The sequence below is a fragment of the Moschus berezovskii genome, chromosome 10 (genome assembly GCF_049115385.1).
Source record: "Moschus berezovskii isolate FMDL1 chromosome 10, NW_MosBer_1.0, whole genome shotgun sequence".
Classification (NCBI taxonomy): domain Eukaryota; kingdom Metazoa; phylum Chordata; class Mammalia; order Artiodactyla; family Moschidae; genus Moschus; species Moschus berezovskii.
In genome coordinates, this window is record NC_142469.1 from 29,479,606 (window position 1) to 29,500,572 (window position 20,967).

General features: G+C 37.1%; 1 non-coding gene across 1 annotated transcript; it reads left to right on the top strand.

The window, feature by feature from the left end:
* Positions 1 to 19,418: 19,418 nt before the first annotated feature.
* Positions 19,419 to 19,491, top strand: TRNAR-UCU (transfer RNA arginine (anticodon UCU)). Its single transcript has one exon. It is a non-coding gene; the product is annotated as a tRNA-Arg (tRNA).
* Positions 19,492 to 20,967: the final 1,476 nt, after the last annotated feature.

Sequence of the window (20,967 nt, forward strand, 5' to 3'; positions counted from 1 at the left end):
GACTTAAGCTATTATAAAAATTTGTACCTTTCACCCATTTGGGAATGAAGGATTTGTTATTACATTAAAGTCATAGAATCACAAGAGGTCTAGTGGTTACCGAAAATTATTGTGATTGCCTTGTAATAGGAAAATTTCCAAAGTTTTCCCTTAATGTGGTTGCAGTTTTGAATAGCTGATGTGAGAGAGTCAGTGTGGTAAAGATACAAAATACTTAGGTTTCTTTACTAGAATAAGACCTGGAGAAAAAGTCATGAGTTGTGCAAACAATTCGTCTTGGTTGGTGCTTAGAGGCTTTATACCAATGTAGAAACACTAAGAAAAGATCATTTTCCTCGTCTTTTGAGTGTAAAATATTGGAAGGGAGTTTTGTTTGGCTGTATCTTCAAAAAGCGAGTATCACTTGTGTGTAAACAATACCAATCCAACAGAGGGAGCTAAATGCACACAGGGATTGAGGAGCTGGCAAAGACAATTAGTAAATTATAGTCGGGCAATATTTTCATACCTAAGTCTCAGCATAATCTTTCCTCAGAATGACCTTCTGATGTGCACAGGAATGGACAATGGATTTGGAAGCCAACTTCCTTGTCTTCCCTTATTATTAAATCTTTATTCTCATTTTTATCCTTTACTCTTCCATTTGCTTTTCCTGCTTTCTTGACGTAGTCTCTCTCTTTCTTTTCCTTCCTTTTCCTTAGCACGCTAGGTTTGACAAAAGTTTCCATAGCTATTATTTATTGCCACTGTTAGTGCTTAGGCTATAGTATAATTCTCCACTAATTGTCTATATTCCTTTCAACTCCAATTTTTGTCATCAGTTTGTATTCTATACTGCAGACATATAGAATATGCATGCTTGTAATGCATCAAATGCATACATATGCATCATATGCGTCAAAAGAAACGCATACGAGTAAAGAATGCAAGGATGAGAAAAGTGCTCTAGAGTTATTGGCAACTTCAGGCTACTCAAACCAATCCAAAAGGATTGGTAATCAGTCGTTGTTGTTTAGTCGCTAGGTCGTGTCCGACTCTTGTGACTCCATGGACTGTAGCCCACCAAGTTCCTCTGTCTATGGAATTTCCCAGCCAAGAATACTGGAGTGAGTTGCTATTTCCTTCTCCAGGGGATCTTCCCAACCAAGGGATCAGAGTAACCCTGTTTAATAACAGGCTGAAGGTCAAAGATTCCAGAATAAATAAAAAATATATCTGATGAAAAACAAGCTTTTGAGCATCATGCTATATTCAAATTTCACCTATTTGTATCATTTCCATTTTGCTACTATTGAAATCAGGAATATGACCATCAAAGGAGAAAATATGACACCTACTCTCAAACTCTGTACAATCTATATGAATATAGGCATGTATTTCTAAGACTTTCTAATAAAAGCTTACATATAAACATATGTATATGCATAAGAATATAGTTTTGACATTGAGACAAGTTCTGGATAATTACAAAGAAGATACTTATACGATTTATGTATTAACTAGTAGTTTATCATCATACCTCTTTAAAGCATTTTAAAATTCTACCCTCATTCTCAGAGACTTGTGTCATTACCAAGGCACTTCAAAATACATAGTGAGGGAAGCCCAGTCATTACTACAAGCATTTTATTTGCTACCCTTTATGGATAAAGGCTGAGAATAAAACTGTTCCAGATGAAATTTAAGTAGGTTTTAATTGAGGTAAGGGGATTCAAGAGTGGCAAATACCAAGCAACTTGTAAGCACTAAAGATAAGGTAAATGTGGGGTTAACACAATAATCTTCATAGCTAGATGAGTAATCAGAAAGGTATTATCTATAGGGATCTGTGGCAATAGCTAACTGACCGTTTGGTCTCTAGGAATAAATGCAAAGCCTGTCTTCAGTCCTCAAAATGAAGAGTTACATCCTCTTAACCCTGTTTCATGATTTAATCCAGTTTGTAAACCCAGAATTATTTAATTGGTAGACCACATATTCTTGAGGAGAAACCCACACTGTCCATTGTTCTCTTCTTTTTTCTCTCAACATTACTGAGGAATAATTGATAAGTATAATTGTATATATCTAAAGTGTACCACAAGATCATAATCCACCTGCAATGCAGGAGACACATGAGACACAGGTTCAATCCCTGGGTCAAGAAGATCCCCTGGAGAAGGAAATGGCTTAACCCACTCCAGCATTCTTGCCTGAAGAATTTCATGGACAGAGGGGCATGGTGGGCTACAGTCCATGGGGTCACAAAGAGTCAGATATGACTGAGAAACTAAGTATGAATGCATGCTTTCCATTCCATTTCCATATACAAATACATATGCACATATATATATAGTGGAATAATTGCCAAAGTCAAGACAATGAACACATCCATCACCTCACATAGTTGACGCTTGTCTGTGTTTGGGATGGGAGGGTTGAGAACATTTCAGATCTACTCTCTGAGGGCAAAAGAACAACAGAAAAACTATTGGACATATTGTAGACTGTGACCATCATGTGATATTTAAAGACAAACCTGGGGCTTTGAAGACATTTCATCCTGCTTAATGGCCACTTCTGGCCACGCTCCCTAAGGATGTCTATTCTGCTTCCCTTTGCCATTTGTAAAGGTTCAATAAAAATTTGTTGAATGCTGAGGTTCTTTTACTCTCTTGTTCTTGTCTTCAGAAAGTTTGCTTTCCGTTCTTTTTCCAACAGGACTCTGAAATCCTAGAATCTCTACTGGATTGTAGAATGCTATATGAGAGAGACAAAAATAACTATATTGATAAACTTTTAGCCAGACTCATTAAGAAAAAAGAAACAGGACTCAAATCAATAAAATCAGAAATGAAAAAGAACTTACAAATGACAGCAGAGAAACACAAAGGATCACAAGAGACTACAGGCAATTATATGCCAACCTCTATATTGCATTATATGAGAAAAAGGTAGCAAGTGACTACTACTGAACACTCATTAAAAGTCAGACAAAGTTAGATATTTACTATGCTGAAACATGTGAAAATGTTATATTTGTAGATCAAAATGGCAAATTATCAGCAGATAAATTATATATCTCAACCCAAAGGTTTTCTTTCTTTTTTCATAACTAATGCCTAAAATCTAACAGAAATTTTACTAAAAGAAAGGTAGTTGCATCAAATCTATGACTCTCTCTCACATATTCTTCCCTATTTCTCTACTTTTTATCAACATTTAAACTTTTCCAGTTTCATCAATTAACCATCCAGGCAGCACTAATTGTGGGGTTTCACTTTCCATTTGAATATACTGACGTGCAGTCTACCAATGCTGCTGCTACTGCTTAGTCACTTCAGTCATATCCAACTCTCTGACACTATGGGACTGCAGCCCTCCAGGTTCCTCTGTACTCAAGGATTCTCTAGGCAAGAGTACTAGAGTGGGTTGCCATGCCCTCCTCCTGGGGATCGTCTGGACCCAGGGATTGAACCCCAGTCTCCTGCATTGCAGGTTGATTCTTTACCACAGAGCCATCAGGGAAGCCCACAGTCTACCTCAACGAAACTCAAAATCTCTGACATCTGCTGGATCAACACTTCAGCTCACCCTTAGCTTAGTGTCAATGGCACCACAGTTTTTTCCTGAACCAAATCAAATTTTGATATTCAGTCCTCCAGGATAACACTGTGAATATTATCCTTTCTGTACAATTAACACAAAACTGCTGTTTATTAATATTATTTACATACTGAGGCAAGGCAAGGAATCATGCTGTGACCCATTTTAAATCTCTTTAGCGTAAGTTAGTGGACTACTTTCCTACACATTTAATATTAAAATAGGGAATATCCTCTCAGTTCATACCACCAGCCATGAAAAAATAACTTAAATTTGCTGACAGGCATTTTTGCAAGTCATTTACTACTGCCAAGTCCAAGTGAAATATTTCTCCATAGTGTTTTTTCAACATTACAGTACATTTGAGAGAATATATCTCAGATAAAGTCTATATTTCTTTTCCAATGCAACCCTTACAAATTTTAAATTAAATAATATCATGACATGCCAAATTACTACACAACAATTATTTTCAGACTTTTAAAAATCAAAGTAATAATAGACATTAAAATTATCATAGATTAAAATTTCTTATCATGTAAATTTTTATTAAGGTTTTAAAAGAAATCATAATCTTAAAATTAAAGAAATTAGGGAGCAAATTTAGGATGTTTAAGTGTGGGTCAGTGTTCTAGGAGACTCCTCAAATTCTGTTCTTTTATTTATTCAATAGTATACCAACATTTTTATGTAAGAAAAAATAGATTATTTTTTACATTTTATGTTATGCAAGCATAAATTATTATTTATCTTAAAAGATAAATACATTAATTTATATAATTATTATTTAAAGAAGCAATATACAACCAAATTTAGGATGTCAAATTTTACCCAGAGGTTTTTTTCTTAAATTTAGTCAATCCCATAATAGCCCAATGTTAGCAAAATTAATATACCTTTGAACATTTATCATGCACAGGATTGATAAGAAGAGCCATTTTTCATGATTTCCTGGAAAATCATTTGCTGGATTTTAGAAATTGTGTGCATTTGACACATTTAGAAACTTTATTACTTTTATGTATAACCAACTCATGTTCTTTTAAGAACTGACTATGTCTAAATCAAATTGTCTATTTTATCTTATGAAAATATGAAGGCCAATTATAACTGACAGTTCACCAGGAAGAAACTAGATTTCCATTTATTTTCTCAAAACCCTCCATGACTTTTCAATGATCTTAAGTGACCAAAAGATTTAGGAAAATTTAGTTCATGAAAAAATAAGTCAGTTTGACATGATGAGGAAAACTTTTGTGTTGGAAGTATTGACAGTGAGAAGGAGACTGATTTAAATTAAGTGAAATCCTAAGAGAGAACAGTCAGGGGACAGACGAAGATTGAGAAGACAGCATATACTACTGAAGAAAGAAATGCTTATTTTTTAAATAAGTAATACTTCAAGTAGCTTCTTTAAATAATTAAATTAACTATTAAGCTTGAACATAAGATGAAAACTAGCTTAACTTAATGATGACTAATCTCAGAATACTAAATGTATCTTTATTTTGTTTTTGCTTTTATTTTGGAGAGCTTTCTTGCATGAGCCATAGAATCTTCACATTACTTTTAAAATCTTTATAAGAATCAAAGTGAGTATTTTAAAGTAGTTAACTGTCAATATATAAAAAAGAATACAAAGAAAGACAGGTACCATTCCAACTTTTAATAAATTTCACAAAATGAAATCTACCTCTTGACAAGAATACATACACGTCCATATTTGAGAAAGTTGTGAGAATGAATATTGTAAAATTTGCTGTTATTCATCTATATTGATTTATTTTCTTATGTATCAGGTCACTTAATTGAAGTAGAGTGATGGCTTCTATTACAGTATCTTAGAATAGTACCTTTGACTGCATTTCAATTTTTTGAGCTGTCAATTTCTGTTCACTATAAACTGATTTGTTAGAGACATATTTGTACACATGTGTATTTGGCTTAAATTTTTTCTCCAAACTTTGTCTACACACAGAAATAAAAAATTATCGACAAAGAGGTTAACTTTTTAAAAAGAAGAGAGACTGAAAAAATTCCATCCATGAAAAGATACTTCAAAGTTAGCACCTATTGCTTTTTTTTTTTTTAAAGGATAAGACTAGCTACTTAATTTAACAGTTTCCTGATCTTTCTCTTTTTTTAAGCTCTTTTTCTTTTGCCTTTATTCATTAACTGTATTTCTTAGTAACAAATCTTAACTGTATAATAATTTTCAAGTTTGCTACAAACTCTGCTTTAATTTTCTAGTAATCTGAGAAGACAACCACAGCTGCAATTTTGAGGCAGACAGTGATTCCTGATACTGACAGTTTTCCACAAACAGAAAAAAAAAAAAAAGGAAAAATAACTATTCCCACAAGTTTACCACAAATAGTAAGCCTGTGGCAAATTCTAAAATTTGTATACAATTACCATTAAGTTTAACAAAAACATAATTATCCCTAACAATAAATGTCTTAAAGTGCTAAAATAAGAAAATTTAACCACGTCCAGCTGTATAACATTTTATGAAATATCTTGAGAAGACTCTAATGGAAATCAAGGGGCTTCCCTGGTGGCTTAGATGTAAAGAATCCACCTGCAATGCAGGACACCTGGGTTCGATCCGTGGGTTGGGAAGATCCCCAGAGAAGGGAATGGTAACCCTTCTTGCCTGGAGAATTCCATGGATGGAGGAGGCTCGTAGGCTACAGTCCATGGAGTTTCAAAGAGTCAGACATGACTGAGCAACTAACACTTTCACTTTCTCAAACTGAAGTCTGTAAATTCTTCAGGGAAATACAATGGCATTCTCAGCATTTATGAGTCTTCAAGTTTGAGAACGACTAATTTAAATCAATTAGTGAACAGATCTGATATTTATGAAATTTCTTAAAGTTGCATTCTTTAAAGAATAATTCACATTTAATCTTCCACAATAATACCAACAATGTACTTAGCCGCTGTTTAAATGCTAGTATGATATAACCATATATTTAGTATTTTAAGGGACTGCTTAAAGTATAGTTTTAACATGTGAGTAATTTCTACAAAATAAAGAAACGAAGTAAAACTAGGTAATTGAATCAATGTTTATCATGAAAAATTACCGATTCCATGAAAAATTGCCTGGATAAAAATCAAATTCACAGGTTTAGAAAGTCTCTCACCAAGAGGAATGTGAGCAGTGACATCAACAAAATGGCTAAATAAGATGTCCCAGCCTATCTATACACAGAAACACTGATTTAACAACACTATATGGATCAAATACCCTTATGAGAGAAACAGATTCCAGTTAAGAATTTGCCATTCCCCAGATGAATACAGAACTAAGAACAGCTGAATTGAAATGGGCAAAAAAGTAATTTTACCTGTGCCAACCCCTCTTACAAGTCAGTACAGTTCAGTACCAAGAGAGATAAATTTTGCCCACAATTTTGCCTTGGAAGGAAAGAGTGAAGTGTGTTTTCAATATCCTATGCTTTTCAGTTAACTGGCTAAGGACTGGTTTCTGTCTTACTTCACACAGATCACTGATGGAGCTGGCAAGGTCCAGATATCTGGAGGAGCTAAGAACAAAAAAAAATAATAATAATAAGGAGGAGGACAGTTTACTCCTGCCAGCAAGGCTCTTTGAGATTGCAAGAAGATGCACAACTCTGAATATTTCCCTCATGAGTGAGAGAGGCTTGAAGTGTGAGCATCTATAGATAAGCATTGAGAAGTTCCTAGAATCTCTTGCTAGGCTGACTGTGAAGCTCTATATCTACTAAAGCCAGCCTGTAAAATGAGGAAAATGTGGTTCTTTCTTTATATGTGCAGTCTCCAACACAAAGCTACAAGGAACATGAAGAATCTGGGAAATATGATGCAACTGAAACACATAACAAAGCAAATCTCCAGTGACTAACTCCAGAGCAATGGGAATCTGTGAATGACCTAACAGAGAATTTAAAATAATTGTGTTAAAGAAATTCAGTAAGTTACAAGAGAACATAGGTAGACAACTAAATGAAATCAAGAAATGATAATATGAACAAAATGAGAATATCAACAAAGAAGAAAAAAAAAAAAGAACCAAACAGACATTCTGGAACTGAAGAATGCAATAACTGAGTTGAAAAGTTCAATAGTTTCAACAATAGGCTAGATTAAGCAGAAGGAAAAAAAAAAGCATCTCCCTCAAAGACAGTTCATTTGAAACGTATTCAGACAGAGAACAAAAAGAAAACAGAATGAAAAAGAGGGAAGATCCTGTGGAACTTATGGAAAGCATTGACTCATGGGAGTTCCCCAAGAAGAAGAAATGGCAACCCACTCCAGTATTCTCGCCTGGAGGATCCCTTGGACAGAGGAGCCTGGCAGGCTATAGTCCATGGGGTCGCAAGAGTCAGACACGACTTAGTGACTAAACCACCACGACCATCAACAGCACAAGAAGAAAAGGAAGAGAGAGATTGAGACAGAAAGATTACTTAGGTAAACAACGTCTGAAAACTTTTCAAATCTAAGGACTTACAAATAGACATCAAGGATTCATAAATCTCAAAAAGAAATTGACATTAGGACACATCATCAAATTTTTAAAAAGGCAAAGGCAAAGAGAAAATTTTGAAAACAGCAAGGGAAAAGTGACTTCACATACAAGACAACCCCCATGAGATCTTCAGTGGGCTTTAAAAAGAAAATTTACAGAAGAAAATGGGATGATATATTCAAAGTGCTGAATGACAGAAAAAAGAAAAAAAAAACCTGCCAACCAAAAATATTATATCTGATAAAAGTGTCCATCAAAATGGAGAAATAAATACTTCTCCAGACAAGCAAAAGCTTAGGGAGCTCTTATCACTAAACCACTAGACTTGGCTTACAAGAAATGCTAAAGTTAGTTTTCCACATTGAAATTAAAGGACACTAATGAGCACGCGAGAGACGCCGGCCCCGGAGCAACGAACAACGCAAAGAGGCGCGGTGGTGAGGAGCTACCCCACGCCTGAGGCCAGGGCCAGAGGCTGAGAGGAGCTACCCCATGTCCAACAGGCGGTTGCTACGCAGGCGCAGGAGGGCCGAGAGGAGCTACTCCACGTTCAAGGTCAGGAGGGGCGGCCTTGAGGAGATACCCCTCGTCCAAGGTAAGGTACAGTGGCTGCACTTTGCTGGAGCAGCTGTGAAGAGATTTTCCACGACCAAGGTAAGAGAAACCCAAATAAGACAGTAGGTATTGCTAGGGGGCACCAGAGGGCAGACAAACTGAAATCATAATCACAGGAAACTAGCCGATCTGATCACATGGACCACAGCCGAATGTGGTCCACTGGAGAAGGGAATGGCAAACCACTTCAGTATACTTGCCTTGAGAACCCCATGAACAGTAACAAAGGGCAAAATGATAGGATACTGAATGAGGAATTCCCCAGGTCGGTAGGTGCCCAGTATGCTACTGGAGCTCAGTGGAGAAATAACTATAGAAGGAATAAAGGGATGGAGCAAAAGCAAAACCAATACCCAGTTGTGGATGTGACCAGTGATAGAAGCAAGGTCCAGTGCTGTAAAGAGCAATATTGCATAGGAACCTGGAATGTTAGGTCCATGAATCAAGGCAAACTGGAAGTGGTCAAACAGGAGATGGCAAGAGTGAACGTCGACATTCTAGGAATCAGTGAATTAAAATGGACTGGAATGGGTGAATTTAACTCGGATGACCATTATATCTACTACTGCGGGCAGGAATCCCTTAGAAGAAATGGAGTAGCCATCATGCTCAACAAAAGAGTCTGAAATGCAGTACTTGGATGCAATCTTAAAAATGACAGGATGATTTCTGTTCGTTTCCAAGGCAAACCATTCAATATTACAGTAATCCAGGCCTATGCCCCAACCAGTAATGCTGAAGAAGCCGAAGTTAATCGGTTCTATGAATACCTACAAGACCTTTTAGAACTAACACCCAAAAAAGATGTCTTTTTCATTATAGGGGACTGGAATGCAAAAGTAGGAAGTCAAGAAACACCTGGAGTAACAGGCAAATTTGGCCTTGGAGCACAAAATGAAGCAGGGCAAAGGCTAATAGAGTTTTGTCAAGAGAATGCACTGGTCATAGCAAACACCCTCTTCCAACAACACAAGAGAAGACTCTACACATGGACATCACCAGATGGTCAACACCGAAATCAGATTGATTATATTCTTTGCAACCAAAGATGGAGAAGCTGTATACAGTTAGCGAAAACAAGACCAGGAGCTGACTGTGGCTCAGATCATGAACTCCTTATTGCGAAGTTCAGACTTAAATTGAAGAAAGTAGGGAAAACCACTAGACCATTCAATATGACCTCAATCAAATCCCTTATGATTATACAGTGGAAGTGAGAAATAGATTTAAGGGACTAGATCTGATTGATAGAGTGCCTGATGAAATCTGGACGGAGGTTCGTGACATTGTACAGGAGACAGGGACCAAGACCATCCCCATGGAAAAGAAATGCAAAAGAGCGAAATGGCTGTCTGAGGAGGCCTTACAAATAGCTGTGAAAAGAAGAGAGGCGAAAAGCAAAGGAGAAAAGGAAAGATATACGCATCTGAATGCAGAGTTCCAAAGAATAGCAAGGAGAGATAAGAAAGGCTTCCTCAGTGATCAGTGCAAAGAAATAGAGGAAAACAACAGAATAGAAAAAACTAGAGATCTCTTCAAGAAAATTAGAGATTCCAAGGGAACATTTCATGCAAAGATGGGCTCGATAAAGGACAGAAATGGTATGGACCTAACAGAAGCAGAAGATATTAAGAAGAGGTGGCAAGAATACACAGAAGAACTGTACAAAAAAGATCTTCACGACCAAGATAGTCACGATAACGTGATCACTGACCTAGAGCCAGACATCTTGGAATGTGAAGTCAAGTGGGCCTTAGAAAGCATCACTACGAACAAAGCTAGTGGAGGTGATGGAATTCCAGTTGAGCTATTTCAAGTCTTGAAAGATGATGCTGTGAAAGTGCTGCACTCAATATGCCAGCAGATTTGGAAAACTCAGCAGTGGCCACAGGACTGGAAGAGGTCAGTCTTCATTCCAATCCCAAAGAAAGGCAATGCCAAAGAATGCTCAAACTACCGGACAATTGCCCTCATCTCACACGCTAGCAAAGTCATGCTCAAAATTCTCCAAGCCAGGCTTCAGCAATATGTAAACCGTGAACTCCCAGATGTTCAAGCAGGTTTTAGAAAAGGCAGAGGCACCAGAGATCAAATTGCCAACATCCGCTGGATCATGGAGAAAGCAAGAGAGTTTCAGAAAAACATCTATTTCTGCTTCATTGACTATGCCAAAGCCTTTGACTGTGTCGATCACAATAAACTGTGGAACATTCTGAAAGACATGGGAATCCCAGACCACCTGACCTGCCGCTTGAGAAACCTGTATGCAGGTCAGGAAGCAACAGTCAGGACTAAACATGGAACAACAGACTGGTTCCAAATAGGAAAAGGTGTACGTCAAGGTTGTATATTGTCACCTTGCTTATTTAACTTATATACGGAGTACATCATGAGGAACGCTGGGCTGGAAGAAGCACAAGCTGGAATCAAGATTGCTGGGAGAAATATCAATAACCTCAGATATGCAGATGACACCACCCTTATGGCAGAAAGTGAAGAGGAACTCAAAAGCCTCTTGATGAAAGTGAAAGAGGAGAGTGAAAAAGTTGGTTTGAAGCTCAACATTCAGAAAACAAAGATCATGGCATCTGGTCCCATCACTTCCTGGGAAATAGATGGAAAAACAGTGGAAACAGTGTCAGACTTTGTTTTTTTGGGCTCCAAAATCACTGCAGATGCTGACTGCAGCCATGAAATTAAAAGACGCTTGCTCCTTGGAAGGAAGGTTATGACCAACCTTGATAGTATATTAAAAAGTAGAGACATTACTTTGCCAACCAAGGTCCATCTAGTCAAGGCAATGGTTTTTCCTGTGGTTATGTATGGATGTGAGAGTTGGACTGTGAAGAAGGCTGATAGCCGAAGAATCAATGCTTTTGAACTGTGGTGTTGGAGAAGACTCTTGAGAGTCCCTTATACTGCAAGGAGATCCAACCAGTCCATTCTAAAGGAGATCAGTCCTGGATGTTCATTGGAGGGACTGATGCTTAAGCTGAAACTGCAATACTTTGGCCACCTCATGCGACGAGTTGACTCACAGGAAAAGACTCTGATGCTGGGAAAGTTTGGTGGCGGGAGGAGAAGGGGACGACGGAGAATGAGATGGCTGGATGGCATCACCGACTCTGTGGACATGAGTTTGAGTGTACTCCGGGAGTTGGTGATGGACAGGGAAGCCTGGCGTGCTGTGATTCATGGGGTCGCAGAGAGTCGGACACGACTGAGCGACTGAACTGAACTGAACTGAATGAGCAATATGAAAAACAATGAAAATATACATATATGAGTAAATAGACAAAGATTACTGTAACCCTGTAGTGGTGGTATGTAAATCAATTTAATTTTAGTGTAGAAATGAAAACCAAAATACTTAGATAACTATAACTACAAATATCTGTTAATGATATGAAGATGCAAATTGTGATGTTAATAATATAATGTGTATAAGGGTCTATATATAAAAGTCAAGAATTTTTGTATGCATGTTGAATAGTTATCTTTTTAAAATAGACTGCTGTAGCTATAACATGTTTTATGTAAATCTCATGATAATCACAAGGAAAATACCTTTAGAAAATACACATAAGAAAAAGGAATCAAAGCATATCACTACAAAAAAAAATCAATGAAACAATGAAAAAAAAAACCATAAGAAAAGGGAAATGAAAAATCATAAAAAAGAAAAAAATTAACAAGCTGGCAAAAGTAAGTACTTGTCTATCAATGACTTTAAACACAAATAAATTAAACTTCCCTTAAAATATAAAACATAAAGTGGCTGCATGGACAAAAGGACAAAACTCAACATATACTGTCTATAAGGGACTCACTTTAGATTAAAAGACACAAAAAAGCTGGAAGTGAGAGGATAGAAATTAGTATTCCATTAAAATGGTAACTAATAGAGAGCAGGGACAGCTATATTTATATTAAAAAAATGCTTTAAGTAAAAAACTGTGACTAGAGACACAGTAGGACATTATATAATGATAAAATGATTGATTTATCAGAAAGATATAATAATTATAAATAAATATGCACCCAACATCAGAGTACCTAAAATAGAAAGAAAACATTGACAGAACTAAAGGGAGAAACAAACAGCGATACGTTAACAGTAGGAGATTTTTAATACTATACTTTCAGTAGTGGATAGAACATACAAACAGAAAATAAGGAAACTGAGGACTTGAACAACACTATGTCAAGTGTACCTAATACACATACTAGTATAGACCAATCCACCAACAGAATAAACCTTCTCAAGCACCCATGGAATGTTTTCCAGAATAGATCACATTTTAGGTCACAAAGAAGTCTTAACAAATTTTAAAAGATTGATATCTATCAAATATCTTTTCCAAGCACAATAAAATAAAATGAAAAATCAACAATAGGAGACAAGTTAGAAAATTCACAAACATATGGAAATTAGCACATTAATGAAAAGTCAACAAATCTTAAATTTCAGTTTTAGAAAGAGAGGTTTGAGAGTAGAGGAAGGCAATATTCAAAGTGTTAGTGACAGAATTTTTCAAAATTTCAACATAATTCCTCAGAATAAATAATTAATAAATAAAGTGACTCTCAAACATAATAAATAAACTCAAACTGTATCAGTCATCTTAAGCTAAATTACACTGCGGTAACAAATTACTAAAAAAAATTTAGTATCTTACAACAACAAAGATATATTTCTTGTTCCTGTTACATATCCATTATAGGTTTACTGTACTTCAGGTACATGCACTCCAAAATCTAAACTGATGGGCATTTCTTCCCTGGGGCATTGTTAGTATTGTCACAAAGGGAAAAGAAAATAGTGTAAAACTGTGTGATAACTCTTAAAGTTTCCACGAAGTTATTGTACATGTCAGTTCTGCTTTCATTTCACTGGTTGAAGCAAGTCACATGACTAATACTGATTACAATGGGACAGGGATGTATAATCTTCCCATATTAATATAATCTACTATGTTCCTATCTAGACTGTATTAATTAGTATCTGGGAAAACAAAAATAAAACTAAGTATTTCAAACAAAAGTATATACTATAGAGAATTGTTTACAGTATGTTTGAAAGCTAGGGGAGCCAAAGGGAAGCGGTAGTGTTATCCAGGTGTTGCTGTTTCTGTTGGAAGCACTAAGATACAACCATATTGTAGGAATCCAACAACTCATCCTCCTAAGGACACACACTGAAATATCCGGGAGCACACATCCCTACTGTTGGAGCTGCCATATCTATACTATAATTGTTGTCTGCTACTCTTACTGCTAGTGATTGGCTGCTGAGGCTCCTAGACAGCAGAAGCTTCCACTGAGGTGCTGAGTTCATCGAGTGCTGCTGCTAAGACTGCTAGGACAAGAAACAGAAGAATGAAAATCAAAGAAAGGAAGCATGAAAGCAGTTGCAGAGAAAAGCCACACAAAGGAACACTTAGATGGGAGCAGACTGCTGAGGACCACAATGAAATCCAGAGACAGTGCAGTAACATTTTTTAAGTGCCGAGGAAATGTAAATATTAGCTTAGAATTCTACATGAAGTTAAACTCATTCAAAAGTGAAACTTAAATAAATATATTATCAGGAACACAAAGGCTAAAACTTTAAATTTTGTAGACCTCACTGTACTATAGGATGAATTCTAGTAAGAAGAAAGTAAAGCCAGAAGAAAGATTACAAAAAGACATTTGTAAAAATATTGGCAAATCTAATCATGGTTTGACCAATAAATGCAGTGATAATAGTCACTATAAATGGATTAAAAACAAGATGGAAATAAAAAATAAGACTATGTGTTTGCGTGATGGGAAAGATTAATGAGAGTAATAGAGATCAAAGCATCATAAGTTTATTATAAACATAGAAAAGTGGAGACAACAATATTTTTAACCTACAGGTAAGTCAATTATTTCCTAAAAATTTAAGAATAACAAGTGAAGAGTCAAAAATAAGTGTACAGTTTCAAAATCAATAGAGGGAGAAAAGTAGGTGGGATTATCACCTAATAGAATAGGAGGAAAAAAAGATATCAATTTCATTGTATTTGACTCCGTTTGGAGATCCAACCAGTCCATTCTAAAGGAGATCAATCCTGGGTGTTCATTGGAAGGACTGATGTTAAAGCTGAAACTCCAATACTTTGGCCACCTCATGCGACAAGTTGACTCACTGGAAAAGAGTCTGATGCTGGGAGGGATTGGGGGTGGGAGGAGACGGGGACGACAGAGAATGAGATGGCTGGATGGCATCACCGACTCGATGGACATGAGTTTGAGTGAACTCTGGGAGTTGGTGATGGACAGGGAGGCCTGGCGTGCTGTGGTTCATGGGGTCGCTAAGAGTCAGACACGACTGAGCGACTGAACTGAACTGATAATCCATCCATAGCAACTTAACATAGAAAATTATTTTTCTCACATAACAAGAAGACAAGAAGTAGCCAACTATTAAGTACTGTTCATTGTCTCCATTATTCTTTTGGTTATAAGATGGTTGCTGTAGCTACAGCTAGTACTGCCGCATTCCAATGAAAACTTAAAACTCTTTGGAACTACATGTTTTTCTTTTAATAAAAGTAAAATGTTAAAAAAAAGAACACTACAAATGAAAACATTTGGGTGCAGCTAATGCAGTGCTTAGGACAAATATATAGCCTTGTTTGTTTTAGAAAAGAATGGGGGCTGAAAATTAGGTAAGCATTCAAATATGGAAGTTTAAAATTGAAAAAACAATTGAAGTATTAGTAGGAAATAATAAAGATAGAGCATAAATTAATAAAATATAAAAATAAAGCCATAAATTTTGATAGCAAAATTAATAAAATTCTGGGAAAACTGGTTTAAAATGTAAAAAAGTTAAAAAAGCTACATACACATATATTGAACATAAAAAGTAAGAAGTAATAACTACAGCTGAGAAACAGGTAATAGAATACTACAGATTATGGCAGTAAATTTAAAAAGTTTTAAAGCTGGATAAAAGGGTAAAGTTCCTACAAAAATATAATTTATCAAATTGACTCAAATGGAAATAGAACATATAAAGTATTGCTAACTAAATGAAACTAGAAATGCTTCCCCTAGGACTTCATTCCCACAAAATGTCCTGATAGATTTTAAGAGCTAAGAATATTTTCTGTACAGAGATAATACGTAAAATAGAATTATGAAAGTTTTACATCACAGAAATATGAGAATTATTTTTAAAAGCAAAAATTTGAAAACAACCCAAATGCTCAACAACAGGCATATAATTAAGAAATTCTGGATTGTTTTCCTCAGTATAGTATTAAGTAGCCTTTTAAATTGGAAAACTCAGCAGTGGCCACAGGACTGGAAAAGGTCAGTCTTCATTCCAGTCCCAAAGAAAGGCAATGCCAATGAATGTTCAAACTACTGAACAATTGCACTCATCTCACACCCTAGTAAAAGTAACGCGCAAAATTCTCCAAGCCAGGTTTCAGCAATACGTGAACCGTGAAGCTGGTTTTGGAAAAGGCAGAGGAACCAGAGATCAAATTGCCAACATCCTCTGGATCATGGAAAAAGCAAGAGAGTTCCAGAAAAACATCTATTTCTGCTTCATTGACTATTCCAAAGCCTTTGACTGTGTGGATCACAACAAACTGTGGAAAATTCTGAAGGAGATGGGAATCCCAGACCACCTGACCTGCTTCTTGAGAAATCTATATGCAGGTCAGGAAGCAACAGTTAGAACTGGACATGGAACAACAGACTGGTTCCAAATAGGAAAAGGAGTACGTCAAGGCTGTATATTGTCACCCTGCTTATTTAACTTATATGCAGAGTACATCATGAGGAATGCTGGGCTGGAAGAAGCACAAGCTGGAATCAAGATTGCCAAGAGAAATATCAATAACCTCAGACATGCAGATGACAGCACCCTCATGGCAGAAAGTGAAGAGGAACTAAAAAGCCTCTTGATGAAAGTGGAAGAGGAGAGTGAAAAAGTTGGCTTAAAGCTCAACATTCAGAAAACTAAGATCGTGGCATCTGCTTCCATCACTTCATGGGAAATAGATGGGGAAACAGTGGAAGCAGTGTCAGACTTTATTTTTGGGGGCTCCAAAATCACTGCAGATACTGATTGCAGCCATGAAGTTAAAAGATGCTTACTCCTTGGAAGGAAAGTTATGACCAACCTAGATAGCATATTAAAAAGCAAAGATATTACTTTGGCAACAAAGGTCTGTCTAGTTAAGGCTATGGTTTTTCCAGTGGTCATGGATGTATGAAAGAGTTGGACTGTGAAGAAAGCCGATCGCCAAAGAATTGATGTTTTTGAACTGTGGTGTTGGAGAAGACTCTTGGGAGTCCCTTGGACTTCAAGGAGATCCAACCAGTCATCCTAAAGGAGATCAATCCTGGGTGTTCATTGGAAGGACTGATGCTAAAGCTGAAACTCCAATACTTTGTCCACCTCATGCAAAGAGTTGACTCATTGGAAAAGACCCTGATGCTGGGAAGGGTTGAAGGCAGGAGGAGAAGGAGATGACAGAGGATGAGATGGTTGGATGGCATCACCGACTTGATGGACATGGGTTTGGGTAAACTCCGGGAGTTGGTGATGGACAGGGAGGCCTGGCATGCTGTGATTCTTGGGGTCGCAAAATGTCGGACACGACTGAGTGACTGAACTGAACTGAGTCTTTTAAGTCTTTTAAAATTTTCTTTCCTTTTTGCATTGCATTTTCTTGTAAACCTCAAATTCTAACAAACTTTTATTACTTGTTAATTACCTGATATTAATTCTTATTTTGGAAATTTAGCATGTGTTCATTCTTGCGGTGTGGCAGTCAGGACCACATTAATGCAGGCTGGAAATGTTGAGTACAAGGTGATAAGAGAAACAACAATGAGTAACGGCCTAGAGTGGATAGAGCATTAAGGTGACATTCAATGACCAGGATGCTTGTGAGAACATAGGAGCATTTTTCCTGGACCCCAGAACTACCTGGTGATTGGAGCTTGCTCAAAGACTTCCTACTAATAGAAAAATGTCCGATTCTGAGCTCTTAATATTTGAGTACTAATGTTAGAATCTGGAAGCACCTCTTCTACAAATGAAAAATGCTTGTAACTTAGTGCTAAATGAAAAATTAATCTGGTACCAAACTAATTAATGATGTAGCAATTTGATATCATCATGATCATATGTTTTTAAAGCCTATATACAAAAGAACTTTATTGGAAGGAGATACATCAACATGGTAAGAATAATTGCATGGGTATGATTAGATTTTCACTTTCCTTCCTTCTTTTGATTTTCCTTATTATTTCATGTTTTAAAAATGAGCTCATAAAGCAATACTCATTAGAAAAATTTCAAAATGATCCCATTGCCCAAAGTGGGCAAAAGAGAGAAAGAAAAAGTTCTACAGAATAGTGCCTGTCCAGGCACCCTTCCCCAAAGTGAATGCTCTACACTATGCAGCCTTTTACCTTTGACCTAAAGACATAAACAAAAACTCAGTTTGCGCTGAACCAGTTTTACTTTTAGCTTAGTCTTAAGCATGATCCATGCTGCTGGCTGTTTGCCTCTTGTAATGCATTTTCTGAAATAGCCACAGAAATATGTAACACAAACATTATTTTTCAGAACCCATCATTCATAAGATAACCATAATAAACTCCTCTGTAACAGACTTTCAAGGAATATTACATTTTTACTCTGAAGTAAAATTGAAGCCTGCATTACAGCAACCTGGCAAACTTTCTGACTTGCGTTCTGGTGATCGCCAACTTTCTTATCTTGGGCTCTGAATTTAGGACCAAATGCAAACCACAGAGAACTACAGAGACACCAAGTTGCACTGCTCCTGGTGGCAAATAAAAACTTGACTCTGTTGGCAACCCAACAAACAGAGGGACGTCACATTCTCACCACTCCCACATCGTGACCAAGCAATGCGACTCTGCCTTTAGAGTATTGGCTAGAACTGTTTAACAATGGCAAATATTGACATGGCTTAGCATTTCCCACAGAAGTATCTGGCGCAGTTAAGATATTGGTTATTGTAGTCTATTTAGGCCACCAAGCCTTTGATTTTTCGAACCAATGTTGTCCAGTAGAGAGGAACTGGTCTACATGATACTTAATCAAAAACAGCAGCTACTGAAATACTGACCTTAAAACACCCCTAGTAATAGCATCTCTCTTGCTCTAGTTCTGTGCGTAGGTGTCTGTTAAGAACTCTAAAGTTTCTGTTCAACTGGTCAGAGGAAAAACACTGATAGATATATATGACCTTGAATCATGCTTCAGTTCAGTTCAGTCGCTCAGTTGTGTCCGACTCCTTGCGACCCCATGAATCACAGCACACCAGGCCTCCCTGTCCATCACCAACTCCCAGAGTTCACTCAAACTCATGTCCATCAAGTCAGCGATGCCATCCAGTCATCTCATTCTCTGTCATCCCCTTCTCCTCCTGCCCCTAATCCCTCCCAGCATCAGAGTCTTTTCCAGTGAGTCAACGAGTCATCTCTTCGCATGAGGTAGCCAAAGTATTGGAGTTTCAGCTTTAGCATCGATCCTTCCAATGAACACCCAGGACTGACCTCCTTTAGAGTGGACTGGTTGGAGCATGCTTAGTTTTATATAAATATGGCACTTGCTCTCCACCGGGGGAACAGGTCCATAGATTTCCTTTTAACTATATACCCTAGAATCTCCCTGGTAGTCAAGTGGTTAAGACTTTGCACTTCTACTGCAGGGGGCCCAGGTTTGATCCCTGGTTGGGAAATGAGACTGCACAAGCCACAGGGAGAGCCCAAAATGTTTTTAAAAAATTAATTACATATCCCATCCTGCAATGCAGGAGACCCGGGTTTGATTCCTGGGTCAGGAATATCCCCTGAAGAAGGAAATGGCAATCCACTCCAGTATTCTTGCCTGGAAAATCCCATGGACAGAGGAGTCTGGTGAACCACAGTCCCTGCCAGAGGCAGACGTGACTTAGAGACTAAACCACTACCACCACCATCCCATCAATGTAGAGCAGGTATGTTTTAAAACAATTAATTTAATCCCTGAACAACCTTTAAAAAACACAGAACTATATTTAATATTTATCCTTGTGGAGCAAAGAATTCTTAAAATTGAAATATATAACTTAGATGTTTTAAAATTAATAAAGATTTGAAATGAACCATCAAAGGGTTATTACAGGGAACACATTCACATTAATGGGTGTTGTTGTTCAGTTGCTCAGTCAGGTCCAGCTCTTTGTGACCCCATGGACTGCAGCATATCAGGCTTCCCTGTCCTTCACCATCTCTTTGGAGTTTGCTCAAACTCATGTCCATTGAGTCAGTGATACCATCAAACCATCTCATCTTTTGTCTTTCCCTTCTCCTCCTGCCTTCAATCTTTCCCAGCATCAGGGTCTTTTCCAATGAGTTGGCCCTTCTTATCAAGTGGCCAAAGTACTGGAGCTTCCCATTAATGGGTAGATAAGAATGTATATCAAGCTCTGCATTTTAATTTATTTTATTTAAATATAGTTGGTTTCCAATGTTGTGTTAGTTTCTGCTATACAGCAAAGTGATTGTTTTAAATATAGATAAATATACTTTTTCTCTTCTGTGGAGTCTTTTCCACTAGGATTTATTACAGGAATATAGTTCTCTATACTATACAGTTTTATCCATTCCATACATTATAGTTTGCATCTTATCAAGCTCTACATTTAAATGGATGCTTCTAAATTGTTTTAAGAGCTCTTTCTGAAAATATTGTATTTTACCTAGCAAAATCTTTTTATTTTCACTGATAATATAAAACTAATTATTTTCCCATCGAAACTACGGGTATTTCAAAATTGCAACAGTTTTCTATGTAGGGTTTTTCATGTTGTATAATCCTATAACCACAATGAATCATTTCCATGTGGCCTTTTACTGCAATCACAGATGATCACCAAAAATTAGTCAAATAATAGTTGTAATTCTCCAGCCATTTGTTTCTGTGTTGACTTATAATTTCGGTGAATTTATGCTGTACTTGTGGGCTTCCCAGGTGGCACTAGTGGTAAAGTGCCAATGCAGGAAACATAAGAGATGTGGGTTCACTCCTGGGGTTGGGAAGATCCCCTGGAGGAAGGTGTGACAACCCACTCCAGTATTCTTGCCTAGAGAATCCCGCGGACAGAGGAGCCTGGTGGGCTACAGTCCATAGGGTTGCAAAGAGTTGAACACAACTGAAATGACTTAACATGCGC